The 10259-nt window shown below is 54.9% G+C and overlaps 1 long non-coding RNA gene across 2 annotated transcripts; it reads right to left on the bottom strand.

Annotated features, from left to right (window-relative positions):
* Positions 1 to 3717: 3717 nt before the first annotated feature.
* LOC309624038 lies at positions 3718 to 5940 on the bottom strand. Of its 2 annotated transcripts, none has more exons than XR_014241747.1 (2): positions 5005 to 5940; positions 3718 to 4012 (listed from the first exon to the last, which is right to left on the bottom strand). It is a non-coding gene; the product is annotated as an uncharacterized lncRNA (long non-coding RNA). The 2 variants fall into 2 exon arrangements; XR_014241748.1 differs by having other exon boundaries at positions 5854 to 5927.
* Between the last annotated feature and the right edge of the window lie 4319 nt (positions 5941 to 10259).

The following is a 10259-nucleotide window of genomic DNA, read 5'->3' as shown; positions in this document are numbered from 1 at the left end:
AGGCAGGGTGGCAGGCAGGCAGGTGGGGAGACCTACTTTAGCCTCTGGTTTCTCCTCCACACCCACAAGGGCCCTTGGGTCTCAGTGCACACACCCGGGCACCCGCCCAGTAAATCCGGAGGCCAGGTCGCGGCTCCCCATGCCCTCTGGCTCCTGGGCTGCCTCTGCCACTATCACCCACCCCTGGGAACCAGGAAGGAAGAAAAGGGCTGCCTGTCTCCACATGCCAGGGCCTGGGGAACCTGCACGCCTCCCGCCAGGAAAAGGGGACATGGCCTAGAATGACAGCCCCGCTGACCCCTCCCCAAGATGCCAGAACCTACCAATCACCTCCATCCCCAGAACTCCATGCCTGTTTTTGGGAAGAGACAGACAGACACACACACACACACACACACACACACACACACACACACACACTCTGATATTCTGCAGGCGGGCACCTATGTGGAGAGTCAGGGCAGTCAAAGGCAGGTGGTGAGGCTGCTCCCCACCCCACACCAAATTAAAGCCACATCTGGGGACATTATTTGTTGCCATGACTGTAGGAAGAGGCGCTCTGGTACCTAATGTAAGGAGATAGGGTAGGGGGTCCCCAAAGAAAAAGAACCAGACATGGCTTTCTTGACATAAGTGAAGCCATTTCTGGCCTAAGCCACTTTGTGATCTAAGCCTGGCCACGATGCTCACCCTTGAACGGGTCTCAGTAATCAGTGACCTTAAGGGAAGCGAGGGAATGCAGGAACACAGGAAAAGTAGTCAAGAAACAATATTTCAGCGATAAAATAGAGACCTAGCTCCTCCTGAAGGGATATACATAACAACCTGATACAGGTCTTTGAGTTCTGCAGAAACTAAGGCCCCGACCCAGGTGGAAGATAGAATGATGATGTTGACCCTTCCGACTTCAATCAAGTAAAGCTTGGACTCCATCTACCTTTGCCCCAATTCTATGCTGAATTCTCCTCTGCTCAAGCCCCTTCCTGAATATACACATACCCTTACTTGAAACTTCCCCAGTTTTGCTGTTCAGAGAGACACTGCTTTAGGAAAGATCTCTGGTATTCTCCTTACCTGCTGCAAATAATAAATCCTTCCTTCTCCCAATCTTTGGCTTGATTGTGTCTTTTGGCTTGACACCCTCCTAGAGGTAATCCCAGTTTTCAGGTAACACTAGTGGATGGAGGCCAGGACTGCAGCTCAACATCCTGAGATGCACAAGGCAGAGCCCCCACCCCCAACAGAGAACGATCCAGCCCCAAATGTCAAGAGTCAAGAAACTGGCACTTTTTCGCTGTAAAGACTATATAGAGCAGGCAAGCTATCCAGCCTCCCTGCGCCTCAGTTTCAACAATGTGAAATGAGGATAAGGTAATAAATCTTTGCGGTGAGCACTCCATAGGTAAAGTGCCTCACCAGGAAGCAACAGCTGTTATGATGATTGTCATTCTTAAGACCTTAGGCTCCAAGGCTCCCACAGACCCGAGTTCAAATCTGAAATTCAGACAAGTGTTATCACTGCCTGTCTCAGAGTCATGGGGGGAGACAGATGAGCTACTGGGGCACACAGCCTCAGTGTGATGGGGGGGATTTAGGGGTACAGAGTATACTCTCGCATAGCTCAGAAGTGCCTGAGCCTGGAAGGGGCATTAGGGAACATAAGACCATCTGGCTTCTGGGTACCACAGATGCCATGGCAACGGGACAGGATGGGCTCTGGTGCAATATGAATTGGAGAAGGTTTGGGGGAAGAATCATGCTGGCCTTGAGCACAGAGCAGGGAGCATGCCCGAGACCTGGCCCATCTGGTGGGTGGCTGGCAGGAGGATGGCTCTGAGGATCTTTCCCCAGCTTTCTAGAACATACAGGGTAGCTTCAAGGAGGGAAATTGACCAAGAGCAGGGACAGGTACACTAGGGTAATCCAGGACAATCAGAGGGAACCTGGGCCATTCAGAGGGTGGGCAGAGAATTTCCCAGAGCCGTGTGTGTGTGTGTGTGTGTGTGTGTGTGTGTGTGTGTGTGTGTGTGTGTGTGTGTGTGTGTGTGTCTGTGTGTGTGTGTGTGTCTGTGTGTGTTTGTGTAACCTGCTGGGCCTAGAATCAGCTCAGGGTGTTGAGAAGACCCAGCCTGCCTGCCCACTCGCCCAGTCTGACCAGAAGCCCAGGTCCAAGCTTGGGACATGTGGCCCTGGGGGGGCACCCTGGCTCCAGCCTCCAGGGACAGAGCTGGCTTTAGTCACAGTGGAACCACTGGGAGATTGGGCAACAAGTATGCGCCGCCCACAGATGTCCAGAAAGTCGTGAGAAAGAGGGACAAGCCTGGGGAGAAGGGAGGGAGGTCAGGGGAGACAGAAGGACGCCCAGGCTGCAGAGACAGACACATTAGTGCCCGCTGACTGCAGAGTCCCCAGAGGCCCTCTCCTGCACGTTCCCTCCTCGGTAGCCTCATCTCCGCAGCAGGATCCAGAGATGCAAAGCAACGAGAGGGGAAGCCCCCCTTGCTAAAAGGAAGGTTTTGGAGATCCTGGGGTACCCCCTTCTCACAGCCTCAGTTTCTCCCTCAGAGGGAATTCCCTGGCGGTCCAGTGGTTAGGACTCCGTGCTTCCACTGCAGGGGGCACGGGTTCGATCCCTGGTTGGGGAACTAGGATCCAGCAAGCCCCAGGGCATGGGGAAAAAAAAAAAAAAAAAAAGAACTGGTTTCATGCCCCCCCCTCTCGGAAGGTAATAATGCCTTGTCCCAAACAACGGGAGAGTACTTTGAAAATCCAAGTATCTGTTTACAAGGCAATATCCCTGGGGAGCCAGAAGGCAGCAGGAGACCACCTGCAGGTAGAAGCTGCAGACTTGAGCCACCACTCCAGGCACACAGCCCGACGGGGAAGAGCTCCACCCCCACCCCATGCTGAGCCTCCAAGCCACAGCCGGCAGGGCCCTGGCAGTAATTGCAGGCTTGCTCTGGCCTTCCTGGTGGCTCCAAGCCAGGACAAGGTTCATTCCGGAAGGGCGGGCCACAGCAGGGGAGCGGAGTGGCGGTGGAGCGGGGCGGTACTCAGGTGGAGGCTGGTTGGCAGTGGGCTGGCCTGGGGCCCATGGGCTGAGGCCCAGGCTCCTGCGGCCTCTAACACACCCCTAACACGGCAGGTGGCCACTGATGGCCCTCCCGGCCTGTCCTCGCCCCCGCCCCCGGGTCTAAAGGGTGAAGCAGTGAGCCATTTCTTGTTCCAGACACCTGCAAGGGGGCCTGGCAGCAGCGTTTCTAGTCTAGCAGCGTGGGCAGTTTGGATTTGCTCGGTTAATAATGATCACCCAAAACAAAAAACAACAAAAACTAAAACCCAAACCCAACTTTGTCCTCATCAAGCCCCTGGGCTGAGCATGCACAAGTTGGCCTCTGGGGATGTTTTCACCAGAGGAAGCAGGAGAAAAGACAGTACAGAATCACCCAGCAAGTGGGTCTGAAAAAGCTGAAGGAGGAAGCTGGTGGGCGAAGCCAGTGGGTGGCTAGCCCAGGATGCCAGGAGAGAAAAGGCCGCCCGGTGGTGGCCAGAGGACCTGGACCATGGATCTCACCACCCTGAGCTCTGTTTCCTTACCTATGAAAAGTTGCTGGGTATACGTAAGCAAAAGTCCACCGGTCTGGAGAAAGATCGCCACCCATCCACCCCATCCCCTGCCCCCAAATCCCAGGAGAGAAAGAAAAACAATGGACTATGTTTTAGTAGACACATGTTTTCTCTGTGCCTCAACTCCCTCATCCATAAAATGGGGCTAAGTGAAAGTGCCTACTTTAATTCTGACCCAGGCTCGGGGCAGGGGTTAACTAAGTGAATATGTAGAATGAGCCCAGCAAAGCACCTGGCTGGCAGTCAGTATAAATACACACTGTCTCTTCTTAGAACAGGGCATGTTATCTGGTCTCTAACCGGCAGCCCCTGGGGTTGAATGCTGAATCTTCAGGGGCCCTTCAGAGTCTCACAGAATCTTCTGAGGGTGCTTCTCAGGTTAGCTCTGTAAACACAGAGGACTTTGCATGAAGCCTCAATTAACACAGCGGCTAATTCCCCAACACGTCTTCCCAGGGCTCCAAGGAAGAGCAGAGCGTTTCCAAGATTCCCCGCTCAGCTCACTCTAGCCCCTTAGGACCACCCTGTGCTCTGGTCAATCCCTTGGGAGAACTTCCCAAACTGAGAGAAACTGAGGCCCAGACTACCAAGGGAATAGCTCAGGGGGGCGCAACCTCCAGCTCACCTGGCAGGGCAGTTAGAACAACCGTGGTTGGCAAACATAGCTGTACTTTGGACTCACCTGGGACACCTGAGTCCCCTGCCCGGCCCAGCCCAGCCCCAGAGATCCCGGGATTTCTAGCCATGCCCCGTCCCCTGATGGTACAACCCTCAGCAACAGAGGGGAAAAGAAACAGGCCCTGTGACTCCATTGAGGAGAGCAAGGTCTGCATTCATCTCACCATTTCCAGGTACTTTCACAAACAAGTCGTGGAACAAGAGGAAAAGCTGTGCATTTGCTGGTTTTGTCAATCCCCTCGCCTTGCTCCCCCCTGCAGCTGGGCCCCGAGGGAAGAGTTAACAGGAAGTGCCTGGCGTCCTGCAGCCACAGAGGCCCATTGTTCTCCAGCTGGCCCCTCCCCCTCGTCCAGGAAGACCCTCCAGGGAGCTCCTTCAAAAGGGCCGGGCCGGTGTCTCCATACTGCAGGCCAGCCAGTCGGGAGAGCCAGCACAGGAAAAGGAAACCCGCCGGGCGCGGGCTGGGGCACAGCTGTCACCGCAGAGTCTCGGGGGGTTTCCGAGGAAGGGGAGCTCGGCCTCACCCGCCCCTGGGGAGGGGGGGTGCAGCCCTCCCCCACAGTCCCCATCTGGAAGCCGGAAGGCTTTGATCTCAATTCTTTAAGTACAACTTAAGCTCCTGCCTCCCTCCACCCATTTGCCCCCCCACCCCTCCCACCCCTCCCACCCCCAGCATCTCTGGGTTAGAAAGTTTCACACCGCACCCCTCCTCCGTCTGATTTCAGATCTCTCTTGCAGGCACTAACCGCCGGCTTTTTCTGATTAGCAGACTCGGATTGCGGGGGGGTGGGGAGTGGGTGCTATGCTTTGGCGGGGCGGCCTGGATTTGGGGGGCAAAAGGAGGCAGAGAGCTGTGAGCAATTCCCTGGGAGACCCTGGGGGGCAAGCAGGGTGAGGGTGAGCAGCTGGCAACCAGATGTGAGTGGACAGGTTGAGGGGGAAATTAATTGGTGCCAGTGGGGGTGGGCGGAGAAGGCAGGACCCCAGGGGGCCCCCGGGGAGCTACCTAGGTACAGGAGGGAGGGTGGCGAGACTGAACGCTGAGATAACTTCTTAAGTGAGAGTCAACAATGTGCTGGGGAGGCGGCGCTGATCTGAAGCCGATTGGGCCAGGAGGCTGGAAGGCAGCGAGAACTAAAAGGGCAGGGAGGGGCGGCGCGGTAGGGACCCAGGGGAATTTCTGCTGAGTGGGGCTGCAAGAAAGGGGCAGGCAGGGAGCTGGCCTTGGAGAGGGCTCGGGCCTGGACATGCAGGTGGAGGGCCTCAGCCCCTAGGCTCAGCTCTCCTGGACACAAATTTGGGGAGACCTTAGCTCCCCGGACACAGGTGGGTAAGGTCTGGGCTCCCCTGAACACAGGTGTGTGGATCTGAGCTCCACTACACACTGATGTGGAGGTTCTGGGTTCCCCTAGACACCGGTGTGGGGTTCTGGGCTCGCCTAAACATACATGGGGGGAGCGTTTCAGTAGCCCCCACGCCAAAGGCGGGTAGCGTGAGCCTCAAACTCTGGCAACCCCCATTTCCCTTCAGCTTTTCTCTGCCATTTACCTGATTCGGAGCCGACGCCCAGCCCCAGGAACCCCCAGCTCGACCTCTGCCTTCCTGCTCGGCGCCTAAACCCCGCACCGCGCCTAAACCCCGCCCCTACAACCGCAGGGCGCGCTGGGGCGGGAGCGGGAGGCAAGCTCTGAATGTCTGGGCAGAATCCGGAAGGGACCAGTTTGGGGGGGAGGGGCGGAGCCGAGGTCACAGACCGACACCTGGAGCTCTAGGAAGTACTTAGCTCGGCGCAGCGCTCGTGGGCGGGGCCCAGAGAGGAGTGCAAAGCGGGTAAATTTGCATATCCTGCCCCCGTCGGTGATTGACACCCAGATAACCCCGCCCCGCGCCCTGGCTACGTTACCCACCCAGAGGGCCCAGCCTCGGACTTAAATTTCCCAGCCTAGATCAAGTCCTCGCCCCGCGCCACTAGCAATCTGGCCGAGGCCTGCGTTTTACCGCCTCGGGCGGGTGGACGTCACCCAGGTTCCTGGAACCGGGTAAGCCGGTCTGGGAGCCGCTTCTGGGCTGGTCTCGACCTGTGGACCGGCCCTTTCCCAGCTCAGCGGAGTCCGAACTGGGGCATCTGTTCCTTGGGTCCCACACAGTGGAGGAGGCGGGGGTGGGGGTGGGCGTGGTGAGCGAATCTCTGGATGGGGGGATGGGGCACCACCAGACCTGTCCCGTAGTTGCTCTCCTGCGGGACAATCCTCTCTGGACCTCGGTTTCCCAGTCTGTAAAAAGTGGACATTAAAAGGACCGACCTCAAAGGAGAGTAGCAAATGCATCATTCACTCACAAAAAACACTTAGTAAGCATCTACTAGATTCATCTCTGCCCTGATGGAGGCCACAAGCTAGATTCATCTCTGCCCTGATGGAGGCCACAAGCTAGAAGAGGAGACAGACCCAGGAACAAATGTAACATTGCAGTTGTGATAAATACTACTACTACTACTACCACCACTACTACTACCACTACTACTACTACTACTACAAAGTAGCTCCTGATCAGAATGGCAATAAATATAGGGGTCTTAGACTAAAATGGAGGGCAGAAAGGTAAGTTCCCTGATGATTTGCCCTTGAGCTAAGCTGACTTAACTAGGTAAATAGGGAAGAGAAAAGACTCAGCAGATAATAGCATATACAAAGGCCCTGTGGCTAGAAAGATTGTGGAAATATAAGGAACAAAAAGCAGATCAGTGTGGCCAGAGAATGATGCAAGATTAGCCAGAGATGGGCTGGGCACAGATCAAGCAGAGTCTTTCAGACAGTCTTAGGGGTTTTGTCCCTCTTCCAGAAGCAGAGTTTTCCTATTTCTGGGACAGTGGGCAAAGTGATTCAATGTTATTTAAATAATGTAATGAATCCCTCAGAGTCTCTCCCTTTTCAGCTAGTCTAAGGATCATCTTTGGCAATAATGTATCTTTAACCTTTCTAATCTTCCTTTGTAACAAAGAAAGCTGTCTGGAACCTAACATTGGCTACTGTTTCAGCAGGCTCTTATGACAGTGTTTCAGTTTCATTGTAACTTTTATACACTGTTACCTTCTAAGTATGGTGAGTGGGTTAAGTTTAAAAAATATATTACTTAAATAATACTACTGTTGTTAAGCAGATATGACAAAAATCCTGACCCTCAACTGTCTGAAGTTTGGGAAATTCAATTCTAAGAGCCATGGGAAGCCACTGATTAATGAGATAATAAATATTAAGCATTTAGCACCTGCTTACCCCAGACAACCTCATTCACTCACTCAGGCCTGGGCTGGGCATTCATGGAATTGACATTTATATGCGGCCATGGATGCTAAATAGAACATAAATATATCCTTTCAGGAGGTGAGCAGTGCTCTAAAGAAGGCTGAACAGGGTAAAGGAGTAGGTAGCAGAGTGGGGTGCTATTTTAATTTATTAATTTATTTATTTATGGCTGTGTTGCGTCTTCGTTTCTGTACGAGAGCTTTCTCTAGTCGCGGCAAGCGGGGGCCACTCTTCATCGCGGTGCGCGGGCCTCTCACTATCGTGGCCTCTCTTGTTGCGGAGCACAGGCTCCAGATGCGCAGGCTCAGTAGTTGTGGCTCACGGGCCCAGTCGCCCTGCGGCATGTGGGATCCTCCCAGACCAGGGCTCGAACCCGTGTCCCCTGCATTGGCAGGCAGATTCTCAACCACTGCGCCACCAGGGAAGCCCCAAGACATAGATAGATAGATAGATTTTTAAAGATTTTTTCATGTGGACCGTTTTTTTTTTTTAAAGTCTTTATTGAATTTGTTACAATATTTCTTATGTTTCATGTTTTGGTTTTTTGGCCCTAAGGCATGTGGGATCTTAGCTTCCCAACCAGGGATCGAACCCACATCCCCTGAATTGGAAGGCAAAGTCTTAACCACTGGACCGCCAAGTCCCTAGATATATATTCTTTTTCAGATTCTTTTCCATTATAGGTTATTACAAGATATGAATATAGTTTCCTGTGCCATACAGCAGGTCCTTGCTGTTTATTTTACATATAGTAGTGAATATCTGCTGTAGGTGCTTTTTTATAAATTTATTTATTTTATTTATTTTATTTTTGGCTGTGTTGGTTCTTCGTTGCTGCGAGCGGGCTTTCTCTAGTTGCGGCGAGCAGGCTTCTCATTGCGGTGCCTTCTCTTGTTGCAGAGCACGGGCTCTAGGCACGCAGGCTTCAGTAGTTGTGGCTCACGGGCTCAGTAGTTGTGGCTCACAGGCTCTAGAGTGCAGGCTCAGTAGTTGTAGCGCACGGGCTTAGTGGCTCCGCGGCATGTGGGATCTTTCCGGACCAGGGCTCGAACTCGTGTCCTCTGCATTGGCAGGAGGATTCTTAACCACTGCGCCACCAGGGAAGTCCCCAATTTGTGCCAGTTTTGGACAATGCTGTAGTGAATACCCTTCTGGAGCCTCTTTTTCCAGGCCTGAGGTTCCGTGGGGATCCACGGGCCATGAGATCTGTGACAGTTTTAGTTTTCACAGCTATTGTCCAATCGATTACTCCCCAGAGGGCTTGTCCCAATAACCCAATGCCATGTAATGGCGTGGAAACTCCATGGCTCATCAATGTCGACCGTTGTGACAAATTTTCAATTTTGTCTCTTCTGATGGGTGACATGGGGTCTTGGGGAAGGGCATACGTTAAGCGGATGTATGTGAGGGGCACTTGGCCTGTCTCCCACAGCATCACCTCCAGCCCTCAGCCCCCAGTGACCGGGTACCGGAAACCCCCAGGCGGCCCGGGCGGGGGCGGGGGTCGGCCAAGCAGCTTCCCGCGGAAGGAAGCGCCGGCGGTTCCTGCGACAGGATGCGCAGTGATGCCCCCTCCCCAGCCGCCGGGGACTTCCCGGGGCCGGGCCAGGTTCTCGAGGGAGTTGCTCCCACGCGGACGCATTGAGCTACCGCGAGGCGTGTGAGGCTCCAGTCCCCCAACATCCCACTGCGGAGCTGTGGGTCGGTCCCCCGAGTGGGCGGCACTAAAGTCTTTCACGTTTCCCGGGAAGGAAACGGGCTGAGGTGGAGGCGAGATTCCCCTGGGGGGCCCTGAGGGAGGCAGGGAGGAGGGAGTGCGATGGGTGAACAAGGCAGGAGGGGAGCCAGGGGAGAGCATTCGGGGGCGGGGCCGCCCCTCCCCCGCACCCTCCTCCCTCAACCCTCGGGGTCAGGTCCCCCGGGTCTCGGGAGGCCCGCCGTGGCGGAGCCTGCCGTCTGGAGGCGGGGCGGGAGCTTTCCCGGCGCCTCCCGCCGCCCTCACCGCCCGCACCTGCGGCTCCTTTGTCCTCCCAACAGCCCCCACCCCCCACCCCCCAGTGCAGCGTCTACAGCCACTCTCCTAAACCAGCACGGGGGAAATTGTGAGGGTTTCCTCCTCTCTGGGGGGCTAACCTGGGGATGGGGTGGGGCCAAAGAAAACAAGCGCTCTCACAGGTATTTCTAAACCTACAGCCTCGCAGGGAAGCTGTTGAGGCCCACTTTGCAGATGAGGAAACTGAGGCTGGGAGCACACCTCCTTGCCTGAACCATACAGTTATACCGCCAAAGACTGGAACTGGGCATAAAGGGTGCTCCAAAGCGCACCTGCTCAGTTCCACCCCAGTTGTGGGATCCCTGCTGATTCAGTTAATCAAGGGGGGGGGAGGGGGGAGGACTGTTGGGAGACATCCTTCAAGTCTCCAAGGAGGTGTGGTCCCCCGACTCTGCTGGGGGCACAGTACCCAAAGTATCCCCCAAACGTCTGAACTCGGAAAGCACTCTGACCCAGCCAGAAATATAGGAGAATGTCCAAGGAACCCCCAAACGTGAGAGCGTTAAGGAAAGGTCAGAGCACTAGACAATCAGCACCCAGTGCTCTGGCAAAGAAAAGGGGCCCGGCCCCTTCCCGCCCACTCTGCCCACATGGTA

Source organism: Balaenoptera borealis (assembly GCF_965194805.1).
Source record: "Balaenoptera borealis genome assembly, chromosome: 2".
Lineage (NCBI taxonomy): Eukaryota > Metazoa > Chordata > Mammalia > Artiodactyla > Balaenopteridae > Balaenoptera > Balaenoptera borealis.
The sequence above is the reverse complement of the archived record's forward strand: the minus strand, read 5'-3'. Positions and strand labels throughout refer to the sequence as shown.